Here is a 10,318-nt window from a genome sequence, read left to right as displayed (position 1 = left end):
GCCCCAAGAACATCCTTCTTTTAGCCATCTTCCACCTCTCTTGTATCATCAGTTGCTCCCTCTCTCCTACAGCATTCCCATCCACTAAAACACCAAACAACCCACCTGTTCACAAGCATCTTTCATCTTCTTTGACTTCCTTGTCAGTTCTAATGGTCACTGGCCTGATCTTACTGCTCAACCCCTTTCAGGGCCGTTCTCCACCCTTTTTTCCTGAAACACTTTCCCCGCTTGGCCTCCATGACACCAGATTCTCTTGTTTGTTTGTCTCCTAACCTGTGGCTCTGTCTCTCTCTGTCTCTCTCTCTCTCTCTCTGCACTGCTGGCCCCTTCACCCTCTGCTTAGCCTTCGTGGTTGCTCTTCTGGGCTCCACCTTGGGCTGTCTTCTCTACACACATCTCCTTTAGTGATCTCATCAAGCCCTCTGGTGTGCAATGTCTCCTATAATGCTGAGAACTCCCAAATATACATTTCCAGCTTTGAACCTCTCTCCTGGATCCCTGACTTACATATCCAACCACCTGTCTGTGCTCTCTACCTGGGATCTCATACACATCTCAAAGTGTAACATGTTGACAGTATTGGATGGCACCTGAGCCGTATGCCCCCAGAACACAGTGATGGTTAATGCTCCCCCCGCCAACCTTTGGTTTTCCAGAAATGACTTCCTACAAAGGACCACCCTTCTCCATATAACTTAAACTGTCCATTCCTTCTAATAATTCCTGCTAAACTTGCAGATAATGCTCTCATTTACCTGTGACAAGGCCAGGCACAGATCCACCAAATTCCTGTTGTCTCAGAATGACTAGCAGAACTGTTTATCCCCCCTGAAACCAGCTGGACGCGGAGCCAAACATTTCTTGTTCAGCTAACAGGGTGAGATTACCCCTGATTTATAAAAGCAGCCTAAACTGTAAAATCACCCAACTGTAATTGATCCAGTCTGACCATCCTGCTAAGGCCCCCGATCTTCAGATCTGGTATGCTCTCCCCATCGTAATAGCCAGAATAAGGTCAATTTCCTTATTTGTTTGATGTTTTTACCTTTGTCAATATGCAAAACAGAACTTCTTATTCCCTTCTCTGTTCTTTAACTGCTGTTTCTGTAATATTACCTGGTCTAAGTCTGTTCCTCTCTCTCTCTCTATCCTCCGCCCATTTGCTAGGATCAAAACCCTGGGCATCGTCCTTTCTTCCTTCTTCCCCCCTACCCCCTACAACCAACACATCAGCAAATCCTCTCAATTCTGGTTCCAACATCATCTGAATCTGTTCATTCCATTCCATATTCACTGCCATTACCTTACTGCAAGCGAGGGTGACTGTGGCAGGTCCCTGATGGCACTTCTCCCATCCATGCTCTGTGCAGGCGTTGTGGGTTGGAGCGGGTGGAGGAAGCAGTCACCATCTGCTTCACTGTAAGGCTACCAAATGATACATTAGAGAGCGTGGACCTAGTTTCAGGTGCTGAAGGATTATTCTTTCCAGTAATGACTCTATATTTAAAAATAGCATTCTAAAAAGATAATAATATTCTATGTATTCCTTGTGAGAAAAATGTTCATTGATACTGTCATTACTATCTTCTTTGCAGATCATATAAATAAGTCAGCATTTGGCTGATTTAGGTATTTTTATCATCACTGAAGTCCGTTTTAACTCAGCAGAGAAGAGAAATTCACAATATATACTGGGAACTTTCAGAGTACTAGTCAATTGCTTTGATTCATAAGGAACTAGTTCTATTTTTAAGTTTTGGAGAAAGGATAATCCATGACCTTATTGAAAATTTTTGTGGCCTGCTTACTAAATAGTAGAGAGACTAGCATTTCACTACTGTAATACCAAAGTAAATCTTTTATATTCTTAAGTACACTTTAAGGGTCCAGAATATAGATATTGGTGAGGAAAAGTGAAATAAGTACTCTCCACTTTAGGTATAGTAAGTGTTTTATAGCATGCTGTCTATTAAAGAAAAAAAAGGATTTTCTGTTAACATTTTCTGCTAAACACAATGGATGCCTAATAAGTAAGTCTGGTCGGGGTCTCATTCAGGAGTCAAGACCCCACCCTAGTTGACAGTTTTGTTCATATGTTGACAGATGAAATTTCCAGATGACATGAAGATGGTAAAGATATGGAACATGTCTGAAGAAAAGAATCGTAATTTAAAATATCTTGACTGGCTGGAATAATGAGCTAATGTGACAATGTTTAGTAAAAAGGAACCAGACATGGGACTCAACTCAGAAACTATGAGAACATGACCTGAGCTGAAGTCAGATACTTAACCGACTAAGCCACCCAGGGACCCCTAGATTAACACTTTTAATGCTAGAATTACTCCCTCCTTGTGGAGAACTTTAAATTTCACATCTGGCTGATATGAATGATTCAGCAGAAGGGAAAAAAGGATGATGTAGGATGGGGGAGGGGTGCCTGGGTGGCTCCATTGTCCGGTGAGCATCTGACTCTTGATTTGGGCTGAGGTCATGATCTCACAGTTCATGGGATCGAGCCACACATTGGACTCTGTACTAACAGCATGGAGCCTACTTGGAACTCTCTCTTTCTTTCTCTCTCTTGCTTTCGCCCACTCAAACGTGTGTGTGTACGCATGAGCTCTCTCTCTCAAAACAAATAAATAAACTTAAAAAAAAAGAAGGGGGCACCTGGGTGGCTCAGTTGGTTGAGCATCTGTGTTTAGCTCAGGTCATGAACTCACGGTTTGCAGGTTCAAGCCCCACATCGGCTGTTTGCTCACAGCACAGAGCCTGCTTCAGATCTTCTGTCCCCCTCTCGCTTTGCTCTTCTCTCCCATGCACTCTCTCTCTCTCTTTTTGTCTCTCTCTAAATAAATAAATAAATAAATACATATATACATAAATACATAAATAAAACAAAACCAGAAGATAGAAGGGGGAAACTGCCAGAACCATTTTGGTGATGAGGAGAGGGGGTGGACCCAGGGGACAAATGGAGAGAGGTGGCCTTGGTGAGGAGACTGTACAGTCACACAGAGCAGCGTGATGGACGTGATGTGGTCGATGGGCTATTGGACGTGAAAACTCTCTTCTAATTTCTCTGCTGCTCGAGTTGGAAGCCTGACAGGATGTTGTGAGAAAAGAACAAAGGAAATTGTTATTTACAAGGGAGGTAGGAGTTGAAAGGACTGGGGAAATGCATCATGATCCTTGGGCAGCCCCAAAGATGCACCGGAAACTGCAGGTCCTGAATGTGAGTTGGGACCGCCCAGCATCGCTAAGGAAACTGGGACTCAGCGGGGTGAAGGGATGTGCCCAAGGTCTCAGAGCTGGCGAGCGGCAGGACCTGCTTGGTTCTAAAGCCACACTCAGCCACGCAGACTCACACACTGAATAGGTATGGGACAAGACGTAACCAAGGTTGGGTTTTGCTGAGGGAGAATGATGGTGGAAGCTGAGCATCCATGTATAAGAGTTAGTGTGCTGATTGGCCAGGGGATTAAAGCTGAGTCCGGAGGTTGAAGGACAGAGAAAAGGTAGAAGGATCAAAGGACTGAGTCTAAGGCTTGTTGGAGTCAAGACACAAGAGGGGACGGAGTTGATAAGAGAGATACGAGGAAGTGGTTGGAGGGTGAAGTTAGGGTTGCGGAGACCGCTAATGACAAAGGCTAAACTATGATCAAGGGAGAGAGGAGTTGAGTTGGGGTGGAGGACAGGATCACTGGCAAACGGGAAGTTAGGGAACCGCGAAAGAAGCTTCCAGATGCTTTTGTTGTCCTAGTCACATCCCTTAACTCATCACATCCCTTTAGTTACTTGTGATGTTAGCAGGAGCTACGGTGGAGGACATTTCAGACTCCCCCTGACAGCCTCCCACCTGAAAAGGACACCTGTCGTCTCTGCTTGCACTTCAGAGTCTTCCCCAAGCTCCCAGAGCCTGCTAGGCCCACAGGTAAATGCTGCAAGTATGGGGAAGACACTTCAGACTTGTGACTTAACACTCCTTTGGTCTGAAGGACAGTTTCACAGAAAAACAAAGGAAACATGCTGCGGGCATGTTTTGCTTGACCTGTAAGGTCAAACCTTCACTTCTGGACCTGATTCTTATCTCCCCTAAGGCGGCCTCAGCAAAGACTCAGACTCTACTACACTACTTCACATCAGTGGACTTCCCTTGCCTGACTCTCACCATGTACCCTAACCCCCTCCCCTTCACGTAGGAGAGCAGATGATTCAAGTGTTCGGACGTTTTTTCCCGGACTCCTTTGTTCCAGCGCCCAAATCAATTTCACCCTTTTCCCCTTCCTCTCCCACGAAATAGTTTGTCAGCAGGTTGAAACTTTCCTCCTTGGAAAGACCAGTCAGAGGTTTGAACTCCTGACTTCTTAACTCCGCATTCTGGCACCCTCCAGAGACCGCTGCAAGATTTGCAGTCACTGGGAAGGATAGAGTTCAAAACTCTCCCACGAGCTCCTCCTAGTGGTACATCGGTTAACTACAGAGGTAGGAGCGGCCATATAAATTGATGTTGACTCTTGGCTTAAGGGGATTTCAAAGACCTGGAAAACACACACACACACACACACACACACACACACACACACACACACGCACGCACACACACAGAAACACAACTCTAATACGTGTCTCATTGTCCATAATTACACAACTAGTCACTTTTAAGTACCAGAAAAAAAACCATTTTATCTTGCCTAATTAGCACTAAGTATAAGAAGTGGAAATTAGCAGCTGTTGGCCAATTATAACTTTCTAATTCATGCTCTCACTTGGAGACTTTATCTATTTAGAAATTTATTTTAACCGAAGCTACTCCTATCACTCAAAAGCCTTATCCAATTTATTTTTAAATCTCTGTTTAGGCAATTTACAAGATAAGGATGAATCATGAAAATAATATCTTAGTAATAGAATTTACAGACTTACTTTATACATGGAACTCAATTTCCTAATTGCATTAAACCCGAAGTAAATTGTCAGAGTATTTTTCAGTGCCAAAGCAACCTAGTCATTGTAGCACAAAGCACATGTCTGCTGTATTTTTGCTTAATAAATTACTTATGACTTATGAAATCAGAATAGCCCAAGCTTCACAAGACGAGGCAGTGAAGTCACGTCAATATTAAAGCCTAACTTTTGCCACTTCGTCAGCCAACCTCCACTTATTCTCTGTACTCTTCTTGTTTTATTTTATTTTGTCAGTCTCTAGGGCATACTTCAAAATGCTCAGGATCGATTCTGCTTGTATCTAGCTCCACTCACCTCCAACACTTACAATGTCCTGGTGATGTCAGATAATACAGTTAGGAACTAACTATGCGCCAATGGATAACAAACATAAGGGGACAGTAGGGCATAAAATACGTAAGTACGGCAGCAAAGCTAGGCTGGAGAATACGCCTTGGAAGGGAGACCAAGTGTCTTTTTCTGTTTTTCACTCTTCCCTCTGAGTAGAACTCACCTGAGTTGTCAGTGGCGTGACTGGAGACCCACAAGCCTCCTTCAACTGGAGTCCCATCCACTGGACACACACAAGAGTCACCTCAGACTAGCAGGGACATCCTGTGACACTCACCTTTGACATAATTTCCTCCAAATTAATTTGCATATTTAATAAAAATCTGACAAATACTTACATGATTTTTTTTAACACAAACTTGACAAGCTAATTGAAAATGTATTGGGGAGCGCCTGGGTGGCTCAGTTGGTTGAAAGTCTGACTCTTGATTTCTGCTCAGGTCACATCTCACAGGTCGTGGGTTTGAGTCCCACGTCAGGCTCTGCGCTGTTGGCATGGAGCCCTGCTTGGGATTCTCTTTCTCTCTCTCTTTGCCCCTCCCCTGTTTTCACTCTTACTCTCTCTGTCAAACAAATAAGCTTAAAAAAAAACTTACTTGGGAGAAACACGTGGAAGACCAGAAAAAATATATATTTAAAAAAATATTCTAGTGTTTATTCATTTTTGAGAGACAGAGAGAGAGTGTGAGCAGGGGAGGGGCAGAAAGAGAGGGAGATCCAGAATCTGAAGCAGGTTCCAGGCTCAGAGCTGTCTGCACAGAGCCCAACACGGGGCTCGAACCCACAAACCATGAGATCATGACCTGAGCCGAAGTCAGATGCTTAACAGACTGTGCGATCCAGGTGCCCCCCAAATATACATTTAAAAAACAAAAACAAAGGAGGACTTGCCTGACTATATATCAACCCATATTACAGTTGCTTTTTCAAAGCTGTTTTTTTTTTTCAGAAACTTTTTTTATTATAGAAAATTGGGGGTGCCTGGGGTGCCAAATTTGATCTCAACTCAAGTCTTGATCTCAGGGTCATAAGTTCAAGCCCCACGTGGGGCTTCATGCTGGGCATGGAGCCTATTTATAAGTAAATAAACAAATAAATATTGTAGACAGTTTCACAAATGTAGAAAAATATCACAATGGAACTCCATATGCTTACTGTATTAGATTCACGTTTCTGCTGTAACAAATTATCATACATTTGTGGCTTAAAATAATACAAATTTAGTCCCTTTCGGTTCTGGAGAATGAAAGGTTCAAAATCAAGGTGTCGGCAGGGCTGCCTTTCTTCTGACGGTTTCAGGAAAGACTCTGTTCCTGGCTTTTTCTGCCTTCTAGTGGCTGCCTGTGTTGTTTGGCTGGGGGCTCCTTCCTCTAGCCAGCTAGCCAGACGCCTAGCGTCTTCTCTCTTTGACTCTGTTTCCCCTGCTTCCATTGTCACGTGGTCTTCTTCTTTTTTGGCTTTGACCCTCTCATCTCCCTCTTAGAAAGCCTCTTGTGATTATACGGGGCTCCCCTGGATAATCCACAATCTTCTTCCCACTAAGCAAGGTCCTTAATCACACCTGCAAACATCTTTTTCATTCTGGAGATGTGGTCATGGACACCTTTGGGGGTGGCCCATTATTTTGTCTTCTATCCATAGCAACAATTCATAGTCACTCGCGTTCCCGTGTGTACCCCAATTCGCTTTCATTTTAGTATGCATCTGTAAAAGGCAAGGGTTCATTCTAAAAACATAAAAATAAACGAACATCACACCTAAAACATCCATATGATATCTTGATATCATTAATGAATATTCAATTTTCCCTGATGGTTACTTTGTTTTTACAGTCAAATCAGAATCGTGATCAACACAGCCCGTATGGTTGATCTTCCTTCTATGAAAGAGGCGTTGGGGCACCTGCGTGGCTCAGCTGCTTAAGCATCCATGACCCTTGACTTCAGCGCGGGACATGATCTCAGGGTTAAGAGACCCATGTCAGGCTCTATGCTGACAGCATGGAGCCCGCTTTGGAATTCTCTCTCTCTATCTCTCTGCCCCTCCCCTTCTGGTGCTCTGTCTCTCTCTCTCTCTCTCTCTCAAAATAAATAAATAAACTTAAAAAAAAAAAAGATGTGTTGTCCCGGCTCCGCAGTCTGCTGGCGACGTTCGGCTGTCCGTTCCCTCAGGAATTGCCTCAACGATAGAGAGCCACACGCCCAAGGCCACACCTCTTCTGGGAGGCCCAACTCCTACGACTTATCAACAAGAAAAAAAGGCCTGACCATCTCAAACTAACCCTGTCTCAGAGTCAGCTTCCTGGAAAATCTATCCTGTAACAGTTGTTACCAGGACGCTTTCAATAGAGAAGCAGCTGAAATGGGGTTTAGAATGGAATCGCTTCTTACTGTGATAAGGACACCATCCCAGGTGGTTAAAATGTTCTCCAGCGGCGAATGAATTGGTATCTGCTGGCAGGAAACATATCAGCCGGCACGCTATGTCTATAAGGTGTCTGATATAGGCTAACTACAAGAAGGTAACTGTGCCAACGTACGCACAATGGTATTGGTGGACATTGCCAAGTACAAGAAAAAGATGATGTAAATCTGGGAGCATTAATTGCCAGTTGGAAACTACATGTGACAGTCAGGTCTCTCTGATAGCTGACACAGAGGCTGTCATCTCCGACAGTGGGAGGGTCCAGAAGACCAACGACCAGGCCCAGGACTTCCTCATCAGAGTTGTCAAGGTCCACAGGGAGTTCAACTCCCTACAAGGCAGGTCTTCTATGCCAAGGTCAGGGTCCTGACTGAAAAAGAAGGAGAACCTGACACATGGACTGAGGACATCTAGTTTGACAACCTTCAGAATCTTGAATCATTAGATTTCTCTGAAACCTCTGAATCTGAGAGTTCACTCCTCTCTATTAAAAAACTAGCATGTCACAGGGAAACTGGGTGGCTCAATCAGCTGAGCATCTGACTCTTGATTTCAGCTCAGGTCATGATCCCAGGGTCATGGGATCAAGCCCTGCATCAGATTCTGCACTGAGCATGGAGCCTGCTTAAGATTCTCTCTCTCTCTCTTTCTCTCTCTCTGTCCCTCTCTCCTCCTCATGCGTTCTCTCTTAAAAAAAAAAAAACTAGCACTACTCCTTTGGCTTGATGATGCAGAGATTTTTCACACAAAGCAACACATGCTTCCCCTCTAGACCTTAACTAGGGTTAAGTCAAGGTGTAATCTAGTCAAGAGTGTGCTAGGCCCAGGAGAGGAGAACAGAGACCATATTGCAAAGGAAAGTCTTACAGACTACCGCCTGTACGTGCCGGCCAGGGAAGGGGGGCTGCCCATGCTCTTGACTTCTGAAGGTGCTAGACCAGCACACCAGAATAGAGAGTTGAATAAGGAAACTTTTAACGATTTGGGAACATTTTCACAGGACATTGGATTTAATGCTTTGGCAAGAGCCCCAGGAAATGGGGCATACTTTCTCCTAGGAAGCCCTCCAGAAACAGGAAAAGTAATGTCGCACTCAGTGAAGTTGGAATGCTGGAACAGCCATGACGGACGGTAGAAGTAAAAGGCTCAGAGAAGCGAACGTGCTGAAGGGGATGTACTATGTAAAGTGGAAAATTCTCCTGGTGATAGTGTTTCTCAGAAAGGCCTGGAGGCTACGTCATGTACTGAGGCAAGAAGGAATGTCCTGGTAAGAGGCTCTCCTGTGTCACTCACTAGGAAGTTCAGGATTGCCTTTCCTGTGTAGGCCAGGGCTGGTGGTAAGGGAGGTCATACAGAACCAGGCTTCCAGAGGGGAACAGAGATGATAGGACCCCAAAACAGCAGACACTAGGTGGCAACCCTTAACCATTAGAAATCACATGGACATGATTATTGTAATGTATGTTAAGGTCAGGGGTACCTGATCCTCAGGGCTATTGAGATGGTTAATAGAACATGGTGTCCTTGATTATCTATGTGTCAGCTTGGGTGAGCCACCGTCTAATATTTTTCTGGGTGTTTCTGTGAGGGTATTTTGTTGGGTGAGATTAATATTTAAACCAGTAGACTTTGAGTAAAGCAGATTGTACTTCATGAGATGAGTGGGGCTCACCCAGTCAGCTGAAGGCCAGAATTGAACAGAAGACCAGCCTCCCCTGAGCAAGAGACTAACTTTGGATTTCGTCTGCAGCATTGACTCTTCTTGGTTCTACAGTGGATGGCCTTCGGACTTGAGCTGGAATTTTGGCTTACCTGAGTTGCTAACCTGCCAGGGAATCTGGACTAGCCAGACCCCAGAATCTTGTGAGCCAATTCCTTATAATGAATATATTTAATGTATACACCCTATTGGTTCTCTGGAACTGATCTTCTGGGGAGCCTTAACTAATACAGTGGCTCTGCTGCGAAATGAATGGGCAGCCAAAGTGGAAGACTCCATCTATACCATCAAAAGAGAATCAAGGTTGTACGATCAAGACGTTCAGGTCAGTCACTCCAAAAAAAAAAAGTTACATTCCCTTGCCCAGTTTTAAAAACCAGAATCCAACTGGTAGAACATGCAACTCTTGACCTCAGGGTTGTGAGTTCAAGCCCCACGCTAGGCCTGAAGCCTACTACCAAAAATTTATAAGAAGCCTACTACCTTACAAAATGCCAGTTGAAAGAAGCCAGTCACAGAAGACTACATATCATTTGATTCCATTTATATAAGATGTCCAGTATAGGCAAATGGAAACACAAAGTAGATCAGCATGTGTGCGTGGGGAGGGTGTTAGGAGTGATAGCTAAAGGGTGTTGGGATTTCTTTTTGAGGTGACGAAAATGTTCCAAAACTGATTGCAGTGATAGTTGCACAACTCTGGATTTATGACAAACCATCTAATGGGGTGCTTGGTTGGCTCGTTGGTTAAGTGTTTGACTTCGGCTCTGGTCATGATTTTACGGGTCATGAGTTTGAGTCCTACATTGGGCTCTGGGCTGACAGCTCAGAGCCTGGAGCCTGCTTCAGATTCTGCGTCTCCCTCTCTCT

The sequence above is a fragment of the Suricata suricatta genome, chromosome 11 (genome assembly GCF_006229205.1).
Source record: "Suricata suricatta isolate VVHF042 chromosome 11, meerkat_22Aug2017_6uvM2_HiC, whole genome shotgun sequence".
Taxonomy (NCBI): Eukaryota; Metazoa; Chordata; class Mammalia; order Carnivora; family Herpestidae; genus Suricata; species Suricata suricatta.
This window is presented reverse-complemented; position numbering follows the sequence as displayed.